Source organism: Bos mutus, chromosome 3 (genome assembly GCF_027580195.1).
Source record: "Bos mutus isolate GX-2022 chromosome 3, NWIPB_WYAK_1.1, whole genome shotgun sequence".
Lineage (NCBI taxonomy): Eukaryota > Metazoa > Chordata > Mammalia > Artiodactyla > Bovidae > Bos > Bos mutus.
In genome coordinates, this window is record NC_091619.1 from 9,323,048 (window position 1) to 9,338,738 (window position 15,691).

At 42.4% G+C, this 15,691-nt stretch overlaps 1 protein-coding gene across 2 annotated transcripts in view; it reads right to left on the minus strand.

Annotated features, from left to right (window-relative positions):
* RXRG (retinoid X receptor gamma) overlaps positions 1 to 15,691 on the minus strand; it is a 60,119-nt gene that overhangs the window by 22,867 nt on the left and 21,561 nt on the right. Inside the window, exon 1 of one of the 2 annotated variants that reach the window (XM_070366695.1) lies at positions 5,392 to 5,528. The exons of the other annotated variant lie outside the window; for it this stretch is intronic. The gene's annotated coding sequence lies outside the window, so the exon portion shown is untranslated. Of the gene's footprint in view, positions 1 to 5,391; positions 5,529 to 15,691 lie in introns of those variants that run through there. 2 annotated transcript variants of the gene reach the window in all.

Here is a 15,691-nt window from a genome sequence, read left to right on the forward strand (position 1 = left end):
GGGGGGGGGGGGGGGTGGCGGGGGAGGGGGCGGGGGTGTCCTAGGAGCAGTCAGATATGAAGAAAGTAAGATAATTGGCCAGTGTAAACAAAGACAAGCTTCCCAGGCGGCGCTAGTGGTAAACAATCATCCTGCCAATGCAGGAGACAGGAGAGACATCGGTTCAATCCCTGGGACGGGAAGATCCCCTGGAGGAGGAAATGGCACCTCACTCCAGTATTCTTGCTAGAAGAATCACTTGAACAGAGGAGCCTAGCTAGCTACAGTCCAGGGGGTCGCAAAGAGTCAGACATGACCGAGCATCTGAGCACACGCACAAAGACCCAGAAGGACAGTCCTGCATAAGTGATTTAAATCACCTCTTTCCTGCTCTCCTCCTCATTCAGGACGCCCACACTCCTCTCCGGGTGTGTGTTTCTGCCTAGCTTCAGACTTCCTGTGCTCCTCCTCACTAGAGAGGACGCTCATACTCTTTCTTTCTGGGTGTGTATTTCTTCCTTACTTTTGTCTTAAATAAACTGTTTTTCTGTGTGCTCTCCCATACATGTTAGGCTGTGTCTCTAATAAACTTTGTAACTATTTTTACAGCTTTTGCCTCCATGAAACATTCTTGCTTTTCAACAGGGGAAAGAGCCAGGGCCACTTTGCTTCTAGCCTCTAGTCCCTGGTTAGCTAGGATTCCTGGTTTTCATCCAGGTGACCGGGTTCAATTCCTGGGCAGGGAGCTAAGATCTCTTTGCAGGATCGCTCCCCGCTGTCTCTCTGGGATCAGTAGGGAATTGGTAGAGCTGAATGGCTCAAAAAAGGAACATTGTGAGATGCCGTTCCTCACTGCTTAGCACAAGTTAACATTAGCTCCTCACCACCACCAGCTCCACGTCTCTTGGCGCTCTAATGGAGATGACCGACAAGCCACTGCTACCTGTTTTCTATTCATCAAAGAAAAGTTAAATAAACATAAGTCCGTCATCCAGTCAGCCGCATTTCTGTACCATGGGTACAGGTCAACATTCCAGACACTGTGAAGGGAGATATAAAATCTAGATCTGTCTCTCACTCTTCAAAAATGGTCACAATCTCAGTGAGGAGTCAGAACACACACAAACACTAAGAAGACTTCTGAGTAAATGCAAACAAACTGATGCTGAGTGCGCATGTGCTCAGGGGCCCAGCGGCAGCACCCGGGGAATGCCTGGGGGCTTTAGGGAGGGCCCACTGACTTCTGCATGGTCTATATGAATTCTGAGTCCCATTGCCCAACCGAAATGACTGCAACTCCCAAACTGAACCAAAGGTAGGATTGTCTTCTCTATTGAAGGCCTTTGAAACACAAGAAATGATCAATAAAACATAAAATATAACAGAGCCTGAGTTAGATTCCTTCAAAATTTACTATCTTTTCAATTCACTAAACAAATATTTATTGAGCAGGAGATGGGCAAAGGTTCTGGATTAAATGCTGTAAGGGATGCGAAAAAGAAAAGATAGCATTCAGGGCCTTGCTTTGAAATCAAAGTCACCAGGAATTTTTAAAAATTAATTTGTGTGAGAAATGAAAACACATATACAATGAGAGAATTCTCCCTCCTCTTCCTTCTCCTCCCTCCTTTTTGTACAAGGCTACCAGTCCATTCTAAAGGAGATAAGCCCTGGGTGTTCTTTGGAAGGAATGATGCTAAAGCTGAAACTCCAGTACTTTGGCCACCTCATGCGAAGAGTTGACTCATTGGAAAAGACTCTGATGCTGGGAGGGATTGGGGGCAGGAGGAGAAGGGGACGACAGAGGATGAGATGGCTGGATGGCATCACCGACTCGATGGACGTGAGTTTGTGTGAACTCTGGGAGATGGTGATGGACAGGGAGGCCTGGCGTGCTGTGATTCATGGGGTTGCAAAGAGTCAGACACGACTGAGCGACTGAACTGAACTGAACTGAATTTATTTAGAATTTATGTTTAGCATTTTTTTCTCTTTTGGTATAATACCGTGGTTCTCATTGCTGAATGTACTCCTGGGAGCTTTGGAAAAAAATTTAATTCCAAAGGCCCACACCAAGAAATGGTCTGAGGGTCATTGGTGCTGGCATTTCTTTAAGTTGATCAGATAATGCTAATGGCAGTCCAGGGGTCTGAAACACTGATGTAGAGGAGAAAACTTGCTTTGAAATCACACGGCCCTGGGATTGACTCCCCGTCTACCCTTATTAGCTGCATGACTTCAAAGCAGTCCTGGATCCCAGGTCAACATTACTCCTTATTTATCTTCCTCAACCTTCTGTCTCCTTGTCTGTAAAATGAACATAGTAATACCTAATTTACAGAGTCACTGGGAGGATTAGATGAGATGGTAATGTAAAATGCCTGTCACAATGCCTGGTACACAGTAGATGTTCCATAATTTGCAGCTCCTATCATCCCAATAAAATCCAGTTAATTCAGATTTTGAATGTTTATTATGAACCAACATTCTGCTATGTGCTAGGAATTCTGAGCATCTCATGGAAAGTTAGATCCATCCCACGAAAAAGAAATATTTTAGAGAACTCCCTAACTGACCTTTGTCTGCAAATCCTGAAATGAATAAGAAATATCATGGGAATAAGGAGGAAGACAGTATCACCTGGGGCTCAGGAGACCCTCACCCATCTTCCCTTCCCACTCCCATCTCCAGTAGGACCAGCTCCACCTTCTCCAGTCTGCAGTGATCACAGAACAGTAATTATTGTTCTTGCTACTCAGTGCTACCATCCAAGGAAAGTTTGCTCAGAGCCAATTAACTATTTTAATCCTCACAACAACCCTATGAGGTTTTCCTATTTTTCAGCTGAGGAAACTGAGCCATAAAGTGGTTCATTTATTCATTCATTCACAGGTCCTACTGGGATACAAAAGAGAAGATGCAGGCACTGCCTCAGGAAACTGGACATTGAGATAAAAAGCTGGTTGGGATAATTTAGGAAAGAAAGATCACAAGCGAGATTAGGGAAGATGTCTTGAAGGAAGGAGCATTTGATCTGGGACTTGACAATTTTAAAAAAAGAATGGTATTTGAATGAGCCAGTGGGTGAAAGGTTTTGACAACAAAGACCTGGAGAGAAACCCAACTATTTGTGTGGATGGATGGGAAATAAGATTGAGAGGTGGGCTGTAACCAAGCTGAGGCTTGATTACTCAGGGAAAGTGAATGGATTTAATCTGAGAGGCCATGAGGAGCCATGAGGTTTCCAGCAAAGGAAAAAAGCCCTTAAAGGATGAGGCAGCAGCACAAGAAAGAGAAGAGAGACAGCTGAGGCTATGGCAGCTGCCCATGCAGCAGGTTAGGCACCTTCCCAGATCTAACATGTTGGGGCTGGAACCCGGGCTTATGGATCCCAGCTTATCATTCTTCCTTCCCCACCTTGTCTGTCTTGTGTGGCAGGAGCCCCCAGACTGCCCCTGCCCTGGATGTTTCCAGCCCCCACCTTATAGGCAATGAGCCCCCAGAGGAGTAGACTGGGTCACTGTCTCCTGGCAGCCCCTCTCCAAAACCCTTCCTCTTCCTGGGTTGGATGGTGGTGGGAGGCGGTGGTGGGGACAGATGGGTTGATACCCTCTCCTCTGTCTGTCTTTTTGCTGGCTTGGGGTTTGTGGGGGCTAAGAGCATTGGTAGATGAGATTGAAGGCAGCCACCAGAGCTCAAACCCATTAGCTGCCTGATCCCAGTCCCACAGCTCCAGCTGTCTTGTTCCATTAGAAGCAGCTCTGCTGAAGTGAGCACTTCAGAGCTGGAATTTACCAGGCGGCTGGCTGCTCCTGAGAAAAAGGAGAGAAACACACTTGGCTGACCTGTCTTCCATTTGCAGACTCTCAGCCAAGGACTGAATGCATCCTAGATGCCCTGGAGCCATCACCAAACATCAGGTCCCACATTTCTGAGCTGCTTTCAGCCCAAATTATTCCATTCAAGGCAGATATGTTGCCAGCCAGGCAGGATTCAGGCAGGCACTCCTCTTCCAGTGGGTGGAGTCCTTAGAGTGGCATATCTTTAGTGGAGTGAGGGTCTTCACTGTGAAAAGTACAGAGCCTGGACTTGCCACTTCATTGCTGTGTGATCTTGACAGGATGACTTCACTCAGAGACTCCACTAACTTATGCACAGACTAAAGCAGTGGTTTTCAAGCTGAGAATATGTGTGGCAGGGGGTGGGGAGGTTGAGTAAGAAGTTTTCATATCTCCTACCTCGAGTTCACCAGACCTGTTTTTACTTAATGTGCAATGACTTCCAAACATGCTTTCACTTGAAGACTTTATGGCTTTTTAAAGATCATTAAACAAGATGGTATTCAAGATCTGTTCTAGCTCCAACATTTTTAAATCTTTATTTATATTTTTATTATTTTTTAATTTTTGGTCACGCCACACAGCTGTGAGATTTTATTTTCCCAATCAGGGATCAAACATGTGTTCCCTGCAGTGGGAGTGCAGAGTCTTAACCACTAGACCACTGGGGAAGTCTCACATTTGCAACTTTTATGATCAAAGTAATCTCTGTAAAAATGCAAACATCTGAAAGGGAAACAATTCAGTTATCAGTCACTACCTGGGCAGGAATTGTCAGTGACAGAACCCAGATCAGGCAGCAGGGTTGGGACAGGCAAATCAGGTGGGAGCCTTCCAAAGGCTTGCAGGTCCTGCTTCAGAGTCCAGTCAACAGACATCAAACTTACAAAAATACAGCATTATACACACACACACACTGGAAAATGTAATCTAGATCATCTGTCAGAAAGCTGCATAAATATCTCCTCAATTATATACATGTTGTTTGGGGAAACAGTTCACTCCACTTAGATCCTCCCCAGGCCAGGGACTGAGTCTTATACATTTTTAAAATCTCCAGTTCTTAGTGTAATGAATGCTTGTTGAAATGAACTTCTCTGGAACCTTTCAACAACAAAGAACACACACTTGGACTAATGATCACGTAGGTATATAATATTCATCACCTTGGTGCCTGATATGCCACCTGGGTATAATAATAATAATAGTAAAAATAATACCATGTTATGGCCATAGAGCATCATAAGTACTTAAGAAGGGATTTCTTAAGTCCACATCTTGTTTGATACATACAAAAAATCTCTGTCGGATAATCAGGGCAAAGTGTGTTATCCCACAATAGAGAAAAAGAAACTGAGATAAATATAAGTTCAAAGTGATGTTTTTGCAAAAGGTTACATGGTCCTTGCCTCCGGAGTAATCAGTTCACTTCTCTTTACTTCTCAAGACTGAAAATCCAACAAGAGCAAAAAGAGAAGCTCAAACACCAGAAAGGCAGAGCGCAGAACAGGACACCCCGCCTGCTCTCACCCCGAGCACCTCATTTCTCCCCTCACCCCTAAATCACACTCACCCGAGACTCAGGTCACAGAACACACATGTTCCCACATGAACTCCACTCAGCCTCAGTCCTGGGCAAGAAAGGCAGGCTGCATAGGAACCGTCTGTCTGGGACGTTCAGAGCCCGGCCCACGGTGGCTAACTCTGAAGGCACTGGGTGTCCCGTGTCACCTAGTTAATTGGGCAAAATGTCACTGCCCCGTGGCTCCAGAAACCAAGCCCCAAATGCCGCCCTGTGTCTGGGGCTGCTGAGCTCCCAGTGCTTGGCAAGCTTAATGCAGCTCTCTTAGCCAAACTTGGCTTTGGCCTCTGCACACAACCCAGTTGGCCAGGACCAGAGCTTCCAGCTGACCTTTCAACCCCAATCCCTCTGTACAGACATATGGTCCGGGAATAGCAGCCCTGCCACTCACACGGCTGTGGAGCTGAATTTATTGGCCAGATTTGGCTCACTGAGACTGGAGTGTGTCCAAAAGCAGGCTTGGAGGGCGGGTGGCTTGCCCCCTCCCCACCCACAAATCCTGTCACCGGTCATAACCTTACCCTGTTTTATATCTTCATGAATATAGTCATGGTCATTTGAAACTATCTGGTTCATTCATTTGGTTTTTGTCTGTCTTGCCTGCTGCAGTATAATTGCCATGAAAGTAAAGACTTATTCAGTGCTTATCCCTAGAACCTAGGACAGTGTCAAATAGTGACACAGATTAGGTCCTGCTAAATAGTTATTTGAATAAATGTGAGAGTCCTTTGCAAAATTTTACTTCCAGAACTTCAATCTCCCTCTCTGTCTCTAATCTATTGACTTTGACCTGCCCTCCTGAAATCCATTCACATGAATGAAAATGAATAAACAAATCTCTTCAAGATCCCACGTTCTAAAGGGTAGAGGATCACCAGCTCTGCTGATGACAGTGGGAGAGAGTGGCATAAATCCACGTCCCTTCCCACTGCCATCTGGTCTCCACTCCTCTGAGTGGTTGACACTCTCATGGAAAGTAAGACTGGAAGTTCTCAGGTCCCTTTTTTATGCTCCCTTCGGTTCTGTCCCTACACCTACACAATGTTGCAATTTATCTGCGTGATGTGCCACATGCCCCACAGGACTCCTTGGGATCACTGATTATTCATCTTTTAATCCTTGGCAGCCAACAGGAAGATCCTGGGGTCACTGTTTAAGATAGAAGACACCATAGGTGTGAGTAAATGCAGCATTGTGGAGATTGAGTGGGGTGTGGAGACTTGGGGTCTAACCCTGGCTCCGCTGTGACTAGCTGTGTGAAGCTGGGCACATCACCTGAGCCCACTGAGCCTATATCGGATGAGAAGCCTGGACAGAATTAGTGGTTCTCAGCTGGGCAGGGATGGGGCAGTTAGAATCCTCTGTGGGGCTTTTACAACTCACACAAAGGCCAAAATATGGGATGAGGGAGAAATGTGTATACTGAGAAAGATCCTACAGGTGAGGGCCATTAGTTTACAAATTAGGGTTAAAGGGACTGGCCAAATGGGACCCACAGAAGTACTCTCCTTGGCCATGAAATACTTCAAGTCTCTGAATTTGAATGGCTTCAAGTGGGGAGGGCAGCTCTCTACAACCCCCACCCATCTGATTCACCCCTCTGTGTTACCTGTCTGGCCCCTGGCTCCTATAATCCCTACACTACAGAACTGATAAGGTCTTCTCCAGTTTCTTTAATCCACACGTGAAAAACTTTCTGATGTCCTTACTGGCTATAAAATTCTATGACTCCACATGGCTTTGCTTTTAGACTCTGAGCACACACTCTCTGTCTAGGGAGAGTCTCTGCTCTTTGTAGCAGTAAGAAATGCTAAACCAATGGGGGCTTTGTCTCTTCTTCAAACTATAAATTCAAAAGAGACTATAAGACCTACTAATTCTACTGCTAGACGTGCTGGTAGTTGGGATGAGAAGGACCCTGACCCTAGTTGTGAGGTACCAGCACAGTGAGAGTGCGGTAGACAGGGTTATTATTCCTAATGCTTCACTCTTCCTAATTCTTCACAACCTTTGCAGCATGTCTTTGTAGTTTCTTACACTAAAACAGGCACAAATTATTCCCCTGTCCCACCAGTGTTGGAGTCAGTCATACAGTTTCCTTAGACCAATGGGATATCAATGGACATGATGTGAGCAGAGACGTCACTGTATTTTCCTGATTTGGTTTAGATTTTCGCAGTCTTGAGGGATACCTCGAGAAAAGAAGGTAGCTGCTCCTGTAGTCGGGATATGAAGAGCTGACTTGCACCCAGGCTGCAGCCTAGACCAACTCCCCCACCATCTGAAACAGAACCTTCCTCAGTTCAGTTCAGTCACTCAGTCATGTCCAACTCCTTGTGACCCCATGGACTGCAACACGCCAGTCTTCCCTGTCCACCACCAACTCCCAGAGCTTATTCAAACTCATGTCCATTGAGTTGGTGATGCCATCCAACCATCTCATCCTCTGTCATCCCCTTTTCCTCCTGCCTTCAATCTTTTCCAACATCAGGGTCTTTTCTGATGAGTCAGTTCTTCACAACAGGTGACCAAAGCATTGGAGCTTCAGCTTCAGCATCAGTCCTTCCAATGAATATTCAGGACTGATTTCCTTTAAGACTGACTGATTTGATCTCCTTTCAGTCCAAAGGACTCTCAAGAATCTTCTCCAACACCATAGTTCAAAAGCATCAATTCTTTGGCGCTCAGTTTTCTTTATGGTCCAACTCTCACATCCATACATGACTACTGGAGAAAATATAGCTTTGACTAGACAGACCTTTGTTGGCAAAGTAATGTCTCTGCTTTTTAATATGCTGTCTAGTTTGGTCATAGCTTTTCTTCCAAGGAGCAAGTGCCTTTTAATTTCATGGCTGCAGTCACCATCTGCAGTGATTTTGGAGCCCCAAAAATAAAGTCTGTCACTGTTTCCATTGTTTCCCCATCTATTTGCCATGAAGTGATAGGACCAGATGCCATGATCTTAGTTTTCTGATTGTTGAGTTTTAAGCAAACTTTTTCACTCTCCTCTTTCACTTTCTTTTTTTTTTAAATTTAAATTTATTTATTTTAATTGGAGGCTAATTACTTTACAATATTGTATTGGTTTTGCCACACATCAACATGAATCTGCCATGGGTGTACACGTGTTCCCCATCCTGAAGCCCCCTCCCACCTCCCTCCCGTACCATCCCTCTGGGTCATCCCAGTGCACCAGCCCCAAGCATCCTGTATCCTGCATCAAACCTGGACTGGCGATTCATTTCTTATATGATATTATATATACTTCAATGCCATTCTCCCAAATCATCCCACCCTTGCCCTCTCCCACAGAGTCCATAAGACTGTTCTATACATCTGTGTCTCTTTTGCTGTCTCACATACAGGGTTATCATTACCATCTTTCTAAATTCCATATACATGCATTAGTATACTGTACTGGTGTTTTTCTTTCTGGCTTACTTCACTCTGTATAGTAGGCTCCAGTTTCATCCACCTCATTAGAACTGATTCAAATATATTCTTTTTAACGGCTGAATAATACTCCATTGTGTATATGTACCACGGCTTTCTGATCCATTCATCTGCTGATGGACATCTAGGTTGCTTCCATGTCCTGGCTATTATAAACAGTGCTGCGATGAACATTGGGGTACACGTGTCTCTTTCAATTCTGGTTTCCTCAGTGTGTATGCCCAGCAGTGGGATTTCTGGGTCATAAGGCAGTTCTATTTCCAGTTTTTTAAAGGAATCTCCACACTGTTCTCCATAGTGGCTGTACTAGTTTGCATTCCCACCAACAGTGTAAGAGGGTTCCCTTTTCTCCACACCCTCTCCAGCATTTATTGCTTGTAGACTTTTGGATCACAGCCATTCTGACTGGCGTGAAATGGTACCTCACTGTGGTTTTGATTTGCATTTCTCTGATAATGAGTGATGTTGAGCATCTTTTCATGTGTTTGTTAGCCCTCTGTATGTCTTCTTTGGAGAAATGTCTATTTAGTTCTTTGGCCCATTTTTGATTGTGTCGTTTATTTTTCTGGAATTGAGCTGCAGGAGTTGCTTGTATATTTTTGAGATTAGCTGTTTGTCAGTTGCTTCATTTGCTATTATTTTCTCCCATTCTGAAGGCTGTCTTTTCACCTTGCTTATCATTTCCTTTGTTGTGCAGAAGCTTCTAAGTTTAATTAGGTCCCATTTGTTTATTTTTGCTTTTATTTCCAACATTCTGGGAGGTGGGTCATAGAGGATCCTGCTGTGACGTATGTCGGAGAGTGTACGTATGTCGGAGAGTGTTTTGCCTATGTTCTCCTCTAGGAGTTTTATAGTTTCTGGTCTTATGTTTAGATCTTTAATCCATTTTTAATTTATTTTTGTGTATGGTGTTAGAAAGTGTTCTAGTTTCATTCTTTTACAAGCGGTTGACCAGTTTTCCCAGCACAACTTGTTAAAGAGATTGTTTTTAATCCATTGTATATTCTTGCCTACTTTGTCAAAAATAAGTTGTCCATAGATGCGTGGATTTATCTCTGGGCTTTCTATTTTGTTCCATTGATCTGTATTTCTGTCTTTGTGCCAGTACCATACTGTCTTGATGACTGTGGCTTTGTAGTAGAGCCTAAAGTCAGGCAAGTTGATTCCTTCAGTTCCATTCTTCTTTTTCAAGATTGCTTTGGCTATTTGAGATTTTTTGTATTTCCATATAAATTGTGAAATTATTTGTTCTAGCTCTGTGAAAAATACCATTGGTAGCTTGATAGGGATTACATTGAATCTATAGATTGCTTTGGGTAGTATACTCATTTTCACTATATTGATTCTTCCGATCCATGAACATGGCATATTTCTCCATCTATTAGTGTCCTCTTTGATTTCTTTCACCAGTGTTTTATAGTTTTCTATATATAGGTCTTTAGTTGCTTTAGGTAGATATATTCCTAAGTATTTTATTCTTTTCATTGCAATGGTGAATGGAATTGTTTCCTTAATTTCTCTTTCTATTTTCTCATGATTAGTGTATAGGAATGCAAGGGATTTCTGTGTGTTGATTTTATATCCTGAAACTTTACTATTTTCACTGATTAGCTCTAGTAATTTTCTGGTGGAGTCTTTAGGGTTTTCTATGTAGAGGATTATGTCATCTGCAAACAGTGAGAGTTTTACTTCTTCTTTTCCAATTTGGATTCCTTTTATTTCTTTTTCTGCTCTGATTGCTGTGGCCAAAACTTCCAAAACTATGTTGAATAGTAGTGGTGAAAGTGGACATCCTTGTCTTGTTCCTGACTTTAGGGGAAATGCTTTCAATTTTTCACCTTTGAGGATAATGTTTGCTGTGGGTTTGTCATATATAGCTTTTATTATGTTGAGGTATGTTCCTTCTATTCCTGCTTTCTGGAGAGTGTTTATCATAAACGGATGTTGAATTTTGTCAAAGGTTTTCTCTGCATCTATTGAGATAATCATATGGCTTTCATTTTTCAATTTGTTAATGTGGTATATTACATTGATTGATTTGTGGATATGGAAGAATCCTTGCATCCCTGGGATAAAACCCACTTGGTCATGGTGTATGATCTTTTTAATGTGTTGTTGATTTCTGATTGCCAGAATTTTGTTAAGGACTTTTGCATTTATGTTCATCAGTGATATTGGCCTGTAGTTTTCTTTTTTTGTGGCATCTTTGTCAGGTTTTGGTATTAGGGTGATGGTGGCCTCAGAATGAGTTTGGAAGTTTACCTTCCTCTGCAATTTTCTGGAAGAGTTTGAGTAAGATCAGTGTTAGCTTTTCTCTAAATTTTTGGTAGAATTCAGCTGTGAAGCCATCTGGACCTGGGCTTTTGTTTGCTGGAAGATTTCTGATTACAGTTTCAATTTCCGTGCTTGTGATGGGTCTGTTAAGATTTTCTATTTCTTCCTGGTCCAGTTTTGGAAAGTTGCACTTTTCTAAGAATTTGTCCATTTCTTTCACGTTGTCCATTTTATTGGCATATAATTGCTGATAGTCTCTTTTGATCCTTTGTATTTCTGTGTTGTCTGTTGTGATCTCTCCATTTTCATTTCTAATTTTATTGATTTGATTTTTCTCCCTTTGTTTCTTGATGAGTCTGGCTAATGGTTTGTCAATTTTATTTATCCTTTCAAAGAATCAGCTTTTGGCTTTGTTGATTTTTGCTATGGTCTCTTTAGTTTCTTTTGCATTTATTTCTGCCCTAATTTTTAATATTTCTTTCCTTCTACTAACCCTGGGGTTCTTCATTTCTTCCTTTTCTAGTTGCTTTAGGTGTAAAGTTAGGTTATTTATTTGACTTTTTTCTTGTTTCTTGAGGTATGCCTGTATTGCTATGAACTTTCCCCTTAGCACTGCTTTTACAGTGTCCCACAGGTTTTGGGTTGTTGTGTTTTCATTTTCATTAGTTTTTATGCATATTTTGATTTCTTTTTTGATTTCTTCTGTGATTTGTTGGTTATTCAGCAGCATGTTGTTCAGCCTCCATATGTTGGAATTTTTAATGGTTTTTCTCCTGTAACTGAGATCTAATCTTACTGAATTGTGGTCAGAAAAGATGCTTGGAATGACTTCAATTTTTTTGAATTTACCAAGGCTAGATTTATGGCCCAGGATGTGATCTATCCTGGAGAAGGTTCCGTGTGCACTTGAGAAAAAGGTGAAATTCATTGTTTTGGGGTGAAATGTCCTATAGATATCAATTAGGTCTAACTGGTCTATTGTATCATTTAAAGTTTGTGTTTCCTTGTTAATTTTCTGTTTAGTTGATCTATGCATAGGTGTGAGTGGGGTATTAAAGTCTCCCACTATTATTGTGTTATTGTTAATTTCCCCTTTAATACTACTACTACTAAGTCGCTTCAGTTGTGTCTGACTCTGTGCAACCCCACAGATGGCAGCCCACCAGGATCCACCGTCCCTGGGATTCTCCAGGCAAGAACACTGGAGTAGGTTGCCATTTCCTTCTCCAATGCATGAAAGTGAAAAGTGAAAGTGAAGTTGCTCAGTCGTGTCCGACTCTTCGAGACCCCAGGGACTGCAGCCTACCAGGCTCCTCTGTCCATGGGATTTTCCAGGCAAGAGTACTGGAGTGGGTTGCCATTGCCTTCTCCATCCCCTTTCATACTTGTAGCATTTGTCTTACATAATGTGGTGCTCCTATGTTGAGTGCATATATATTTATAATTGTTACATCTTCTTCTTGGATTGATACTTTGATCATTATGTAGTGTCCTTCTTTGTCTCTTTTCTCAACCTTTGTTTTAAAGTCTATTTTATCTGATATGAGTATTGCTACCCCTGCTTTCTTTTGGTCTCTATTTGCATGGAATATCTTTTTCCAGCCCTTTACTTTCAGTCTGTATGTGTCCTTTGTTTTGGGGTGGGTCTCTTGTAGACAACATATATAGGGGTCTTGTTTTTGTATCCGTTCAGCCAGTCTTTGTCTTTTGGTTGGGGCATTCAACGCATTTATGTTTAAGGTAAGTATGATCCCATTGCCATTTACTTTATTGTTTTGAGTTCGAGTTTATACACCCTTTTTGTGTCTCCTGTCTAGAGAATATCCTTTAGCATTAGTAGGAGAGCTGGTTTGGTGGTGCTGAATTCTCTCAGTTTTTGCTTGTCTGTAAAGCTTTTGATTTCTCCTTGATATTTGAATGAGATCCTTGCTGGGTACAGTGATCTGGGCTGTAGGTTATTTACTTTCATCACTTTAAGTATGTCTTGCCATTCCCTCCTGGCCTGAAGAGTTTCTATTGAAAGATCAGCTGTTATCCTTATGGGAATCCCCTTGTGTGTTATTTGTTGTTTTTCCCTTGCTGCTTTTAATATTTGTGCTTTGTGTTTGATCTTTGTTAATTTGATTAATATGTGTCTTGGGGTGTTTCGCCTTGGGTTTATCCTGTTTGGGACTCTCTGGGTTTCTTGGACTTGAGTGATTATTTCCTTCCCCATTTTAGGGAACTTTTCAGCTATTATTTCCTTAAGTATTTTCTCATGGTCTTTCTTTTTGTCTTCTTCTTCTGGGACTCCTATGATTCGAATGTTGGGGTGTTTAATATTGTCCTGGAGGTCTCTGAGATTGTCCTCATTTCTTTTAATTCATTTTTTTTCCCTCTCTGATTCATTTATTTCTACCATTCTATCTTCTACTTCACTAATCCTGCCTTCTGCCTCTGTTATTCTACTATTTGTTGCCTCCAGAGTGTTTTTGATCTCATTTATTGCATTATTCACTGTATATTGACTCTTTTTTATTTCTTCTAGGTCCTTGTTAAACATCTATTGCATCTTCTCAATCCTTGTCTCCAGGCTATTTATCTGTGATTCCATTTTGATTTCAAGATTTTGGATCAATTGAAATCATCATTTCACTATCATTATTCAGAATTATTTATCAGGTAGATTCCCTATCTCTTCCTCTTTTGTTTGATTTGGAGGGCATTTATCCTGTTCCGTTACCTGCTGGGTATTCCTCTGTCTCTTCATCTTGTTTATATTGCTGAGTTTGGAGTGGCCTTTCTGTATTCTGGAAATTTGTGGAGTTCTCTTTATTGTGGAGTTTCCTCACTGTGGGTGAGGTTGTATGAGTGGCTTGTCAAGTTTCCTGGTTAGGGAAGCTTGTGTTGGTGTTCTGGTGGGTGGAGCTGGATTTCTTCTCTCTGGAGTGCAATGAAGTGTCCAGTAATGAGTTATGAGATGTCAGTGGGTTTGGAGTAACTTTGGGCAGCCTGTGTATTGAAGCTCAGAGCTGTGTTCATGTGTTGCTGGAGAATTTTTGTGGCATGTCTTGCTCTGGAACTTGTTAGCCCTTGGGTGGTGCTAGCCCTTCAGTGTAGGTATGGAGACGTTTGATGAGCTCCTGTCGATTAATGTTCCTTGGAGTCAGGAGTTCTCTGGTGTTCTCAGGATTTGGACTTAAGCCTCCTGCTTCTGTTTTCAGTCTTATTTTTACAGTAGTCTCAAGACTTCTCCTTCTATACAGCACCATTGATAAAACATCTATGTTAAAGATGAAAAGTTTCTCCACAGTGAGGGACACCCAGAGAGGTTGACAGAGTTACATGGAGAAGAGAAGAGGGAGGAGGGAGTTAGAGGTGACCTGAATTAGATGAGGTGGAATCAAAAGAGGAGAGAGCAAGCTAGCCAATAATCACTTCCTTATGTGCACTCCACAGTCTGGACCATTTAGAGATGCTCACGGAGTTATACAGAAAAGAGAAGAGGGAGGAAGGAGACAGGTGGCCAGGAGGATAAAAGGGGGGAATCAAAAGGAGCGAGACAGATCCAGCCAGTAATCAGTTCCCTAAGTGTACTCCACAGCCCAGAACACACAAAGAGATTCAGAGAGTTAGGTAGAGAAGAGAAGGGGGAGGGAGGAGACAGAGGAGACCTGGTGGAGAAAAATGAGAGTCCAAAGGGGGAGAGAGCAGTCAAGCCAGTAATCTCACTCCCAAGTAAAAATGTATACTGAAGATTGGGTTCTTAAAGGTACAAAATTGATAACAAATACCAAAAAGCAAAGATTAAAAATCTAGAGTAGAGGTTGGATTTTCAAAAATACAATAATAAAAAGAAAAAAAAAAAGTTACAAAAATTATAAAATATATATATATATGAAGTTTGCTTTAAAAAAGGGTCTTTTTGCAAGTAATAGTAATATTACTAAAGTAATAGTAGGTTATAAAATGAAAATTAAAGGAGTAATAGAGGACTTAAAAATTAAAAAAAAAAAAAAAGAATATCGTAAAAATAGTAAAAATAAATCTAGGACTTTCTCTGGTGTTGTTGTGGGCAGTATGGGGTCAGTTCATTTTTGGATAGTTCCTTGGTCCGGCTTATATTCTCAAGATCTATAGGCCCTTTCCATGTAGTTGGTACTAACTACAGGGTTTTAATCTATCGCACCTGTCACTTCCAAGGCGGTTCCCTCTGTTTTAGCTTCTTCTGTTTGCTGGTCTCTTCAGTGTCTGATTTCTGCCCTGACACAAGGGGGCGGTGGTGGACACTTTTTTAGGCTCACTTGTTCAGTCTCGCTGTGGGGAGGGAGGGACGCTGCAAACAAATAACACTGGCTTGTGCTCGCAGTGTCTCAGCCACACTGGGCCTGCCCCCACTCACGGCACGTGTGCCCTCCCTGCCCACACTGCTCAGGATCTAGGCTGCTCCGCCAGGAACCGTCCAAGGCTGGCCCTGGGCTGCGTGCACCTCCCAGGTCTAAGCCGCTCAGGTTCAGGCACTTGGGTAGTCCTCATTGGTGCAGACAAGGTTGGGCCTGCATTTTGTGCCCTTCCCAGGTCCGAG